Below are 14,266 nucleotides of genomic sequence, written 5' to 3'. Positions count from 1 at the left end.
ACCTCTATCTGGAGGCTGGTCATCTGTCTCTGGGGCTGGGTTCAACACCTCTATCTGGAGGCTGGTCATCTGTCTCTGGGGCTGGGTTCAATACCTCTATCTGGAGGTGGGGCTGGGTTCAATACCTCTATCTGGAGGCTGGTCATCTGGGGCTGGGTTCAATATCTCTATCTGGAGGCTGGTCATCTGGGGCTGGGTTCAATACCTCAATCTGGAGGCTGGTCATCCGTCTCTGGGGCTGGGTTCAATACCTCTATCTGGAGGCTGGTCATCTGTCTCTGGGGCTGGGTTCAATACCTCTATCTGGAGGCTGGTCATCTGTCTCTGGGGATGGGTTCAATACCTCAATCTGGAGGCTGGTCATCTGTCTCTGGGGCTGGGTTCAATACCTCTATCTGGAGGCTGGTCATCTGGAGCTGGGTTCAATACCTCAATCTGGAGGCTGGTCATCTGTCTCTGGGGCTGAGTTCAATACCTCTATCTGGAGGCTGGTCATCTGTCTCTGGGGCTGGGTTCAATACCTCTATCTGGAGGCTGGTCATCTGTCTCTGGGGCTGGGTTCAATACCTCTATCTGGAGGCTGGTCATCCGGGGATGGGTTCAATACCTTTATCTAGAGGCTGGTCATCTGTCTCTGGGGCTGGGTTCAACACCTCTGTCTGGAGGCTGGTCATCTGTCTCTGTGGCTGGGTTCAATACCTCTATCTGGAGGCTGGTCATCCGGGGCTGGGTTCAATACCTTTATCTGGAGGCTGGTCATGCTGGGTTCAATACCTCTTCTGGAGGCTGGGTCATACTCTCTATGGGGCTAGATTCAACACCTCTATCTGGAGGCTGGTCATCTGTCTCTGGGGCTGGGTTCAATACCTCTATCTGGAGGTGGGGCTGGGTTCAATACCTCTATCTGGAGGCTGGTCATCTGGGGCTGGGTTCAATATCTCTATCTGGAGGCTGGTCATCTGGGGCTGGGTTCAATACCTCAATCTGGAGGCTGGTCATCCGTCTCTGGGGCTGGGTTCAATACCTCTATCTGGAGGCTGGTCATCTGTCTCTGGGGCTGGGTTCAATACCTCTATCTGGAGGCTGGTCATCTGTCTCTGGGGATGGGTTCAATACCTCAATCTGGAGGCTGGTCATCTGTCTCTGGGGCTGGGTTCAATACCTCTATCTGGAGGCTGGTCATCTGGGCTGGGTTCAATACCTCAATCTGGAGGCTGGTCATCTGTCTCTGGGGCTGAGTTCAATACCTCATTCTGGAGGCTGGTCATCTGTCTCTGGGGCTGGGTTCAATACCTCTATCTGGAGGCTGGTCATCTGTCTTTGGGGCTGGGTTCAATACCTCTATCTGGAGGCTGGTCATCGGGGCTGGGTTCAATACCTCTATCTGGAGGCTGGTCATCTGTCTCTGGGGCTGGGTTCAATACCTCTATCTGGAGGCTGGTCATCTGTCTCTGGGGCTGGGTTCAATACCTCTATCTGGAGGCTGGTCATCTGTCTCTGGGGCTGGGTTCAATACCTCTATCTGGAGGCTGGTCATCTGTCTCTGGGGCTGGGTTCAATACCTCTCTCTGGAGGCTGGTCATCTGTCTCTGAGGCTGGGATCAATACCTCTATCTGGAGGCTGGTCATCTTTCTCTGGGGCTGGGTTCAATACCTCTATCTGGAGGCTGGTCATCTGTCTCTGGGGCTGGGTTCAATACCTCTATCTGGAGGCTGGTCATCTGTCTCTGGACCTGGGTTCAATACCTCTATCTGGAGACTGGTCATCTGTCTCTGGGGCTGGGTTCAACACGTCTATCTGGAGGCTGGTCATCTGTCTCTGGGGCTGGGTTCAATACCTCTATCTGGAGGCTGGTCAACTGGGGCTGGGTTCAATACCTCTATCTGGAGGCTGGTCATCTGAGGCTGGGTTCAATACCTCTATCTGGAGGCTGGTCATCTGTCTCTGGGGCTGGGTTCAATACCTCTATCTGGAGGCTGGTCATCTGTCTCTGGGGATGGGTTCAATACCTCAATCTGGAGGCTGGTCATCTGTCTCTGGGGCTGGGTTCAATACCTCTATCTGGAGGCTGGTCATCTGTCTCTGGGGCTGGGTTCAACACCTCTATCTCGAGGCTGGTCATCTCTCTCTGGGGCTGGGTTCAATACCTCTATCTGGAGGCTGGTCATCCGGGGCTGGGTTCAATACCTTTATCTGGAGGCTGGTCATCTGTCTCTGGGGCTGGGTTCAATACCTCTATCTAGAGGCTGGTCATCTGTCTCTGGGGCTGGGTTCAATACCTCTATCTGGAGGCTGGTCATCTGTCTCTGGGGCTGGGTTCAATACCTCTATCTGGAGGCTGGTCATCTGTCTCTGGGGCTGGGTTCAATACCTCTCTCTGGAGGCTGGTCATCTGTCTTTGAGGCTGGGTTCAATACCTCTATCTGGAGGCTGGTCATCCGGGGATGGGTTCAATACCTTTATCTAGAGGCTGGTCATCTGTCTCTGGGGCTGGGTCCATTACCTCTATCTAGAGGCTAGTCATCTGTCTCTGGGGCTGGGTTCAATACCTCTATCTGGAGGCTGGTCATCTGTCTCTGGGGCTGGGTTCAACACCTCTATCTGGAGGCTGGTCATCTGTCTCTGGGGCTGGGTTCAATACCTCTATCTGGAGGCTGGTCATCTGTCTCTGGGGCTGGGTTCAACACCTCTATCTGGAGGCAGGTCATCTGTCTCTGGGGCTGGGTTCAATACCTCTATCTGGAGGCTGGTCATCTGGGGCTGGGTTCAATACCTCTATCTGGAGGCTGGTCATCTGTCTCTGGGGCTGAGTTCAATACCTCTATCTGGAGGCTGGTCATCTGTCTCTGGGGCTGGGTTCAATACCTCTATCTGGAGGCTGGTCATCTGTCTCTGGGGCTGGGTTCAATACCTCTATCTGGAGGCTGGTCATCTGTCTCTGGGGCTGGGTTCAATACCTCTATCTGGAGGCTGGTCATCTGGGACTGGGTTCAATACCTCTATCTGGAGGCTGGTCATCTGTCTCTGGGGCTGAGTTCAATACCTCATTCTGGAGGCTGGTCATCTTTCTCTGGGGCTGGTTTCAATACCTCTATCTGGAGGCTGGTCATCTGTCTTTGGGGCTGGGTTCAATACCTCTATCTGGAGGCTGGTCATCTGTCTCTGGGACTGGGTTCAATACCTCTATCTGGAGGCTGGTCATCTGTCTCTGGGGCTGGGTTCAATACCTCAATCTGGAGGCTGGTCATCTGTCTCTGGGGCTGGGTTCAATACCTCTATCTCGAGGCTGGTCATCTCTCTCTGGGGCTGGGTTCAATACCTCTATCTGGAGGCTGGTCATCCGGGGCTGGGTTCAATACCTTTATCTGGAGGCTGGTCATCTGTCTCTGGGGCTGGGTTCAATACCTCTATCTAGAGGCTGGTCATCTGTCTCTGGGGCTGGGTTCAATACCTCTATCTGGAGGCTGGTCATCTGTCTCTGGGGCTGGGTTCAATACCTCTATCTGGAGGCTGGTCATCTGTCTCTGGGGCTGGGTTCAATACCTCTCTCTGGAGGCTGGTCATCTGTCTCTGAGGCTGGGATCAATACCTCTATCTGGAGGCTGGTCATCTGTCTCTGGGGCTGGGTTCAATACCTCTATCTGGAGGCTGGTCATCTGTCTCTGGGGCTGGGTTCAATACCTCTATCTGGAGGCTGGTCATCTGTCTCTGGGGCTGGGTTCAATACCTCTATCTGGAGGCTGGTCATCTGTCTCTGGGGCTGGGTTCAATACCTCTATCTGGAGGCTGGTCATCTGTCTCTGGGGCTGGGTTCAATACCTCTATCTGGAGGCTGGTCATCTGTCTCTGGGGCTGGGTTCAATACCTCTATCTGGAGGCTGGTCATCTGTCTCTGGGGCTGGGTTCAATACCTCTATCTGGAGGCTGGTCATCTGTCTCTGGGGCTGGGTTCAATACCTCTATCTGGAGGCTGGTCATCCGGGGCTGGGTTCAATACCTCTATCTGGAGGCTGGTCATCTGTCTCTGGGGCTGGGTTCAATACCTCTATCTGGAGGCTGGTCATCTGTCTCTGGGGCTGGGTTCAATACCTCTATCTGGAGGCTGGTCATCTGTCTCTGGGGCTGGGTTCAATACCTCTATCTGGAGGCTGGTCATCTGTCTCTGGGGCTGGGTTCAATACCTCTATCTGGAGGCTGGTCATCTGTCTCTGGGGCTGGGTTCAATACCTCTATCTGGAGGCTGGTCATCTGTCTCTGGGGCTGGGTTCAATACCTCTATCTGGAGGCTGGTCATCTGTCTCTGGGGCTGGGTTCAATACCTCTATCTGGAGGCTGGTCATCTGTCTCTGGGGCTGGGTTCAATACCTCTATCTGGAGGCTGGTCATCTGTCTCTGGGACTGGGTTCAATACCTCTATCTGGAGGCTGGTCATCTGTCTCTGGGGCTGAGTTCAATACCTCTATCTGGAGGCTGGTCATCTGTCTCTGGGGCTGGGTTCAATACCTCTATCTGGAGGCTGGTCATCTGTCTCTGGGGCTGGGTTCAATACCTCTATCTGGAGGCTGGTCATCCGGGGCTGGGTTCAATACCTTTATCTGGAGGCTGGTCATCTGTCTCTGGGGCTGGGTTCAATACCTCTATCTAGAGGCTGGTCATCTGTCTCTGGGGCTGGGTTCAATACCTCTATCTGGAGGCTGGTCATCTGTCTCTGGGGCTGGGTTCAATACCTCTATCTGAAGGCTGGTCATCTGTCTCTGGGGCTGGGTTCAATACCTCTATCTGGAGGCTGGTCATCTGTCTCTGGGGCTGGGTTCAATACCTCTATCTGGAGGCTGGTCATCTGTCTCTGGGGCTGGGTTCAATACCTCTATCTGGAGGCTGGTCATCTGTCTCTGGGGCTGGGTTCAATACCTCTATCTGGAGGCTGGTCATCTGTCTCTGGCTGGGTTCAATACCTCTATCTGGAGGCTGGTCATCTGTCTCTGGGGCTGGGTTCAATACCTCTATCTGGAGGCTGGTCATCTGTCTCTGGGGCTGGGTTCAATACCTCTATCTGGAGGCTGGTCATCTGTCTCTGGGGCTGGGTTCAATACCTCTATCTGGAGGCTGGTCATCCGGGGATGGGTTCAATACCTTTATCTGGAGGCTGGTCATCTGTCTCTGGGGCTGGGTTCAATACCTCTATCTGGAGGCTGGTCATCTGTCTCTGGGGCTGGGTTCAACACCTCTATCTGGAGGCTGGTCATCTGTCTCTGGGGCTGGGTTCAATACCTCTATCTGGAGGTGGGGCTGGGTTCAATACCTCTATCTGGAGGCTGGTCATCTGGGGCTGGGTTCAATACCTCTATCTGGAGGCTGGTCATCTGGAGCTGGGTTCAATACCTCAATCTGGAGGCTGGTCATCTGTCTCTGGGGCTGAGTTCAATACCTCATTCTGGAGGCTGGTCATCTGTCTCTGAGGCTGGGTTCAATACCTCTATCTGGAGGCTGGTCATCTGTCTCTGGGGCTGGGTTCAATACCTCTATCTGGAGGCTGGTCATCTGTCTCTGGGGATGGGTTCAATACCTCAATCTGGAGTCTGGTCATCTGTCTCTGGGGCTGGGTTCAATACCTCTATCTGGAGGCTGGTCATCTGTCTCTGGGGCTGGGTTCAACACCTTTATCTTGAGGCTGTTCATCTCTCTCTGGGGCTGGGTTTAATACCTCTATCTGGAGGCTGGTCATCCGGGGCTGGGTTCAATACCTTTATCTGGAGGCTGGTCATCTGTCTCTGGGGCTGGGTTCAATACCTCTATCTAGAGGCTGGTCATCTGTCTCTGGGGCTGGGTTCAATACCTCTATCTGGAGGCTGGTCATCTGTCTCTGGGGCTGGGTTCAATACCTCTATCTGGAGGCTGGTCATCTGTCTCTGGGGCTGGGTTCAATACCTCTCTCTGGAGGCTGGTCATCTGTCTTTGAGGCTGGGTTCAATACCTCTATCTGGAGGCTGGTCATCCGGGGATGGGTTCAATACCTTTATCTAGAGGCTGGTCATCTGTCTCTGGGGCTGGGTCCATTACCTCTATCTAGAGGCTAGTCATCTGTCTCTGGGGCTGGGTTCAATACCTCTATCTGGAGGCTGGTCATCTGTCTCTGGGGCTGGGTTCAACACCTCTATCTGGAGGCTGGTCATCTGTCTCTGGGGCTGGGTTCAATACCTCTATCTGGAGGCTGGTCATCTGTCTCTGGGGCTGGGTTCAACACCTCTATCTGGAGGCAGGTCATCTGTCTCTGGGGCTGGGTTCAATACCTCTATCTGGAGGCTGGTCATCTGGGGCTGGGTTCAATACCTCTATCTGGAGGCTGGTCATCTGTCTCTGGGGCTGAGTTCAATACCTCTATCTGGAGGCTGGTCATCTGTCTCTGGGGCTGGGTTCAATACCTCTATCTGGAGGCTGGTCATCTGTCTCTGGGGCTGGGTTCAATACCTCTATCTGGAGGCTGGTCATCTGTCTCTGGGGCTGGGTTCAATACCTCTATCTGGAGGCTGGTCATCTGGGACTGGGTTCAATACCTCTATCTGGAGGCTGGTCATCTGTCTCTGGGGCTGAGTTCAATACCTCATTCTGGAGGCTGGTCATCTTTCTCTGGGGCTGGTTTCAATACCTCTATCTGGAGGCTGGTCATCTGTCTTTGGGGCTGGGTTCAATACCTCTATCTGGAGGCTGGTCATCTGTCTCTGGGACTGGGTTCAATACCTCTATCTGGAGGCTGGTCATCTGTCTCTGGGGCTGAGTTCAATACCTCAATCTGGAGGCTGGTCATCTGTCTCTGGGGCTGTGTTCAATACCTCTATCTCGAGGCTTGTCATCTCTCTCTGGGGCTGGGTTCAATACCTCTATCTGGAGGCTGGTCATCCGGGGCTGGGTTCAATACCTTTATCTGGAGGCTGGTCATCTGTCTCTGGGGCTGGGTTCAATACCTCTATCTAGAGGCTGGTCATCAATCTCTGGGGCTGGGTTCAATACCTCTATCTGGAGGCTGGTCATCTGTCTCTGGGGCTGGGTTCAATACCTCTATCTGGAGGCTGGTCATCTGTCTCTGGGGCTGGGTTCAATACCTCTCTCTGGAGGCTGGTCATCTGTCTCTGAGGCTGGGATCAATACCTCTATCTGGAGGCTGGTCATCTTTCTCTGGGGCTTGGTTCAATACCTCTATCTGGAGGCTGGTCATCTGTCTCTGGGGCTGGGTTCAATACCTCTATCTGGAGGCTGGTCATCTGTCTCTGGGACTGGGTTCAATACCTCTATCTGGAGACTGGTCATCTGTCTCTGGGGCTGGGTTCAACACGTCTATCTGGAGGCTGGTCATCTGTCTCTGGGGCTGGGTTCAATACCTCTATCTGGAGGCTGGTCAACTGGGGCTGGGTTCAATACATCTATCTGGAGGCTGGTCATCTGAGGCTGGGTTCAATACCTCTATCTGGAGGCTGGTCATCTGTCTCTGGGGCTGGGTTCAATACCTCTATCTGGAGGCTGGTCATCTGTCTCTGGGGCTGGGTTCAATACCTCAATCTGGAGGCTGGTCATCCGGGGATGGGTTCAATACCTTTATCTGGAGGCTGGTCATCTGTCTCTGGGGCTGGGTTCAATACCTCTATCTAGAGGCTGGTCATCTGTCCCTGGGGCTGGGTTCAATACCTCTATCTGGAGGCTGGTCATCTGTCTCTGGGGCTGGGTTCACCACCTCTATCTGGAGGCTGGTCATCTGTCTCTGGGGCTGGGTTCAATACCTCTATCTGGAGGCTGGTCATCTGTCTCTGGGACTGGGTTCAATACATCTATCTGGAGGCTGGTCATCTGTCTCTGGGGCTGAGTTCAATACCTCAATCTGAAGGCTGGTCATCTGTCTCTGGGGCTGTGTTCAATACCTCTATCTCGAGGCTGGTCATCTGTCTCTGGGGCTGGGTTCAATACCTCTATCTGGAGGCTGGTCATCTGTCTCTGGGACTGGGTTCAATACCTCTATCTGGAGGCTGGTCATCTGTCTCTGGGGCTGAGTTCAATACCTCAATCTGGAGGCTGGTCATCTGTCTCTGGGGCTGTGTTCAATACCTCTATCTCGAGGCTGGTCATCTGTCTCTGGGGCTGGGTTCAATACCTCTATCTGGAGGCTGGTCATCCGGGGCTGGGTTCAATACCTTTATCTGGAGGCTGGTCATCTGTCTCTGGGGCTGGGTTCAATACCTCTATGTAGAGGCTGGTCATCTGTCTCTGGGGCTGGGTTCAATACCTCTATCTGGAGGCTTGTCATCTGTCTCTGGGGCTGGGTTCAATACCTCTATCTGAAGGCTGGTCATCTGTCTCTGGACCTGGGTTCAATACCTCTATCTGGAGACTGGTCATCTGTCTCTGGGGCTGGGTTCAACACGTCTATCTGGAGGCTGGTCATCTGTCTCTGGGGCTGGGTTCAATACCTCTATCTGGAGGCTGGTCAACTGGGGCAGGGTTCAATACCTCTATCTGGAGGCTGGTCATCTGAGGCTGGGTTCAATACCTCTATCTGGAGGCTGGTCATCTGTCTCTGGGGCTGGGTTCAATACCTCTATCTGGAGGCTGGTCATCTGTCTCTGGGGCTGGGTTCAATACCTCTATCTGGAGGCTGGTCATCTGTCTCTGGGGCTGGGTTCAATACCTCAATCTGGAGGCTGGTCATCCGGGGATGGGTTCAATACCTTTATCTGGAGGCTGGTCATCTGTCTCTGGGGCTGGGTTCAATACCTCTATCTAGAGGCTGGTCATCTGTCTCTGGGGCTGGGTTCAACACCTCTATCTGGAGGCTGGTCATCTGTCTCTGGGGCTGGGTTCAAAACCTCTATCTGGAGGTGGGGCTGGGTTCAATACCTCTATCTGGAGGCTGGTCATCTGGGGCTGGGTTCAATACCTCTATCTGGAGGCTGGTCATCTGGAGCTGGGTTCAATACCTCAATCTGGAGGCTGGTCATCTGTCTCTGGGGCTGAGTTCAATACCTCATTCTGGAGGCTGGTCATCTGTCTCTGGGGCTGGGTTCAATACCTCTATCTGGAGGCTGGTCATCTGTCTTTGGGGCTGGGTTCAATACCTCTATCTGGAGGCTGGTCATCCGGGGATGGGTTCAATACCTTTATCTAGAGGCTGGTCATCTGTCTCTGGGGCTGGGTTCAACACCTCTGTCTGGAGGCTGGTCATCTGTCTCTGGGGCTGGGTTCAATACCTCTATCTGGAGGCTGGTCATCCGGGGCTGGGTTCAATACCTTTATCTGGAGGCTGGTCATCTGTCTCTGGGGCTGGGTTCAATACCTCTATCTGGAGGCTGGTCATCTGTCTCTGGGGCTGGGTTCAATACCTCAATCTGGAGGCTTGTCATCCGGGGATGGGTTCAATACCTTTATCTGGAGGCTGGTCATCTGTCTCTGGGGCTGGGTTCAATACCTCTATCTAGAGGCTGGTCATCTGTCTCTGGGGCTGGGTTCAACACCTCTATCTGGAGGCTGGTCATCTGTCTCTGGGGCTGGGTTCAAAACCTCTATCTGGAGGTGGGGCTGGGTTCAATACCTCTATCTGGAGGCTGGTCATCTGGGGCTGGGTTCAATACCTCTATCTGGAGGCTGGTCATCTGGAGCTGGGTTCAATACCTCAATCTGGAGGCTGGTCATCTGTCTCTGGGGCTGAGTTCAATACCTCATTCTGGAGGCTGGTCATCTGTGTCTGGGGCTGGGTTCAATACCTCTATCTGGAGGCTGGTCATCTGTCTTTGGGGCTGGGTTCAATACCTCTATCTGGAGGCTGGTCATCCGGGGATGGGTTCAATACCTTTATCTAGAGGCTGGTCATCTGTCTCTGGGGCTGGGTTCAACACCTCTGTCTGGAGGCTGGTCATCTGTCTCTGGGGCTGGGTTCAATACCTCTATCTGGAGGCTGGTCATCCGGGGCTGGGTTCAATACCTTTATCTGGAGGCTGGTCATCTGTCTCTGGGGCTGGGTTCAATACCTCTATCTGGAGGCTGGTCATCTCTCTTTGGGGCTGGGTTCAATACCTCTATCTGGAGGCTGGTCATCCGGGGATGGGTTCAATACCTTTATCTAGAGGCTGGTCATCTGTCTCTGGGGCTGGGTTCAACACCTCTGTCTGGAGGCTGGTCATCTGTCTCTGGGGCTGGGTTCAATACCTCTATCTGGAGGCTGGTCATCTGTCTCTGGGGCTGGGTTCAACACTATCTGGAGGCTGGTCATCTGTCTCTTGGGCTGGGTTCAATACCTCTATCTGGAGGCTGGTCATCTGGGGCTGGGTTCAATACCTTTATCTGGAGGCTGGTCATCTGTCTCTGGGGCTGGGTTCAATACCTCTATCTAGAGGCTGGTCATCTGTCCCTGGGGCTGGGTTCACCACCTCTATCTGGAGGCTGGTCATCTGTCTCTGGGGCTGGGTTCAATACCTCTATCTGGAGGCTGGTCATCTGTCTCTGGGACTGGGTTCAATACCTCTATCTGGAGGCTGGTCATCTGTCTCTGGGGCTGAGTTCAATACCTCAATCTGGAGGCTGGTCATCTGTCTCTGGGGCTGTGTTCAATACCTCTATCTCGAGGCTGGTCATCTGTCTCTGGGGCTGGGTTCAATACCTCTATCTGGAGGCTGGTCATCTGTCTCTGGGACTGGGTTCAATACCTCTATCTGGAGGCTGGTCATCTGTCTCTGGGGCTGAGTTCAATACCTCAATCTGGAGGCTGGTCATCTGTCTCTGGGGCTGTGTTCAATACCTCTATCTGGAGGCTTGTCATCTGTCTCTGGGGCTGGGTTCAATACCTCTATCTGAAGGCTGGTCATCTGTCTCTGGACCTGGGTTCAATACCTCTATCTGGAGACTGGTCATCTGTCTCTGGGGCTGGGTTCAACACGTCTATCTGGAGGCTGGTCATCTGTCTCTGGGGCTGGGTTCAATACCTCTATCTGGAGGCTGGTCATCTGTCTTTGGGGCTGGGTTCAATACCTCTATCTGGAGGCTGGTCATCCGGGGATGGGTTCAATACCTTTATCTAGAGGCTGGTCATCTGTCTCTGGGGCTGGGTTCAACACCTCTGTCTGGAGGCTGGTCATCTGTCTCTGGGGCTGGGTTCAATACCTCTATCTGGAGGGCGGTCAACTGGGGCTGGGTTCAATACCTTTATCTGGAGGCTGGTCATCTGTCTCTGGGGCTGGGTTCAATACCTCTATCTGGAGGCTGGTCATCTCTCTTTGGGGCTGGGTTCAATACCTCTATCTGGAGGCTGGTCATCCGGGGATGGGTTCAATACCTTTATCTGGAGGCTGGTCATCTGTCTCTGGGGCTGGGTTCAATACCTCTATCTGGAGGCTGGTCATCTGTCTCTGGGGCTGGGTTCAACACTATCTGGAGGCTGGTCATCTGTCTCTGGGGCTGGGTTCAATACCTCTATCTGGAGGCTGGTCATCTGGGGCTGGGTTCAATACCTTTATCTGGAGGCTGGTCATCTGTCTCTGGGGCTGGGTTCAATACCTCTATCTAGAGGCTGGTCATCTGTCCCTGGGGCTGGGTTCACCACCTCTATCTGGAGGCTGGTCATCTGTCTCTGGGGCTGGGTTCAATACCTCTATCTGGAGGCTGGTCATCTGTCTCTGGGACTGGGTTCAATACCTCTATCTGGAGGCTGGTCATCTGTCTCTGGGGCTGAGTTCAATACCTCAATCTGAAGGCTGGTCATCTGTCTCTGGGTCTGTGTTCAATACCTCTATCTCGAGGCTGGTCATCTGTCTCTGGGGCTGGGTTCAATACCTCTATCTGGAGGCTGGTCATCTGTCTCTGGGACTGGGTTCAATACCTCTATCTGGAGGCTGGTCATCTGTCTCTGGGGCTGAGTTCAATACCTCAATCTGGAGGCTGGTCATCTGTCTCTGGGGCTGTCTTCAATACCTCTATCTGGAGGCTGGTCATCTGTCTCTGGGGCTGGGTTCAATACCTCTATCTGGAGGGCGGTCAACTGGGGCTGGGTTCAATACCTCTATCTGGAGGCTGGTCATCTGAGGCTGGGTTCAATACCTCTATCTGGAGGCTGGTCATCTGTTTCTGGGGCTGGGTTCAATACCTCTATCTGGAGGCTGGTCATCTGTCTCTGGGGCTGGGTTCAATACCTCTATCTGGAGGCTGGTCATCTGTCTCTGGGGCTGGGTTCAATACCTCAATCTGGAGGCTGGTCATCCGGGGATGGGTTCAATACCTTTATCTGGAGGCTGGTCATCTGTCTCTGGGGCTGGGTTCAATACCTCTATCTAGAGGCTGGTCATCTGTCCCTGGGGCTGGGTTCAATACCTCTATCTGGAGGCTGGTCATCTGTCTCTGGGGCTGGGTTCAACACCTCTATCTGGAGGCTGGTCATCTGTCTCTGGGGCTGGGTTCAAAACCTCTATCTGGAGGTGGGGCTGGGTTCAAAACCTCTATCTGGAGGCTGGTCATCTGGGGCTGGGTTCAATACCTCTATCTGGAGGCTGGTCATCTGGAGCTGGGTTCAATACCTCAATCTGGAGGCTGGTCATCTGTCTCTGGGGCTGAGTTCAATACCTCATTCTGGAGGCTGGTCATCTGTCTCTGGGGCTGGGTTCAACACTATCTGGAGGCTGGTCATCTGTCTCTGGGGCTGGGTTCAATACCTCTATCTGGAGGTGGGGCTGGGTTCAAAACCTCTATCTGGAGGCTGGTCATCTGGGGCTGGGTTCAATACCTCTATCTGGAGGCTGGTCATCTGGAGCTGGGTTCAATACCTCAATCTGGAGGCTGGTCATCTGTCTCTGGGGCTGAGTTCAATACCTCATTCTGGAGGCTGGTCATCTGTCTCTGGGGCTGGGTTCAACACTATCTGGAGGCTGGTCATCTGTCTCTGGGGCTGGGTTCAATACCTCTATCTGGAGGCTGGTCATCTGGGGCTGGGTTCAATACCTTTATCTGGAGGCTGGTCATCTGTCTCTGGGGCTGGGTTCAATACCTCTATCTGGAGGCTGGTCATCCGGGGCTGGGTTCAATACCTTTATCTGGAGGCTGGTCATCTGTCTCTGGGGCTGGGTTCAATACCTCTATCTAGAGGCTGGTCATCTGTCTCTGGGGCTGGGTTCAATACCTCTATCTGGAGGCTTGTCATCTGTCTCTGGGGCTGGGTTCAATACCTCTATCTGAAGGCTGGTCATCTGTCTCTGGGGCTGGGTTCAATACCTCTCTCTGGAGGCTGGTCATCTGTCTCTGAGGCTGGGATCAATACCTCTATCTGGAGGCTGGTCATCTTTCTCTGGGGCTTGGTTCAATACCTCTATCTGGAGGCTGGTCATCTGTCTCTGGGGCTGGGTTCAATACCTCTATCTGTAGGCTGGTCATCTGTCTCTGGACCTGGGTTCAATACCTCTATCTGGAGACTGGTCATCTGTCTCTGGGGCTGGGTTCAACACGTCTATCTGGAGGCTGGTCATCTGTCTCTGGGGCTGGGTTCAATACCTCTATCTGGAGGCTGGTCAACTGGGGCTGGGTTCAATACCTCTATCTGGAGGCTGGTCATCTGAGGCTGGGTTCAATACCTCTATCTGGAGGCTGGTCATCTGTCTCTGGGGCTGGGTTCAATACCTCTATCTGGAGGCTGGTCATCTGTCTCTGGGGCTGGGTTCAATACCTCTATCTGGAGGCTGGTCAATCTGTCTCTGGGGCTGGGTTCAATACCTCAATCTGGAGGCTGGTCATCTGTCTCTGGGGCTGGGTTCAACACCTCTATCTGGAGGCTGGTCATCTGTCTCTGGGGCTGGGTTCAATACTTCTATCTGGAGGTGGGGCTGGGTTCAATACCTCTATCTGGAGGCTGGTCATCTGGGGCTGGGTTCAATACCTCTATCTGGAGGCTGGTCATCTGGAGCTGGGTTCAATACCTCAATCTGGAGGCTGGTCATCTGTCTCTGGGGCTGGTTTCAATACCTCTATCTGGAGGCTGGTCATCTGTCTCTGGGGCTGGGTTCAATACCTCTATCTGGAGGCTGGTCATCTGTCTCTGGGGCTGGGTTCAATACCTCAATCTGGAGGCTGGTCATCTGTCTCTGGGGCTGGGTTCAATACCTCTATCTGGAGGCTGGTCATCTGTCTCTGGGGCTGGGTTCAACACCTCTATCTGGAGGCTGGTCATCTGTCTCTGGGGCTGGGTTCAATACCTCTATCTGGAGGCTGGTCATCTGTCTCTGGGACTGGGTCCAATACCTCTATCTG

This window comes from Salmo salar, chromosome 18 (assembly GCF_965601325.2).
Source record: "Salmo salar chromosome 18, fSalSal1, whole genome shotgun sequence".
NCBI classification, from domain to species: Eukaryota; Metazoa; Chordata; class Actinopteri; order Salmoniformes; family Salmonidae; genus Salmo; species Salmo salar.
Note: the sequence above shows the minus strand (reverse complement) of the source record.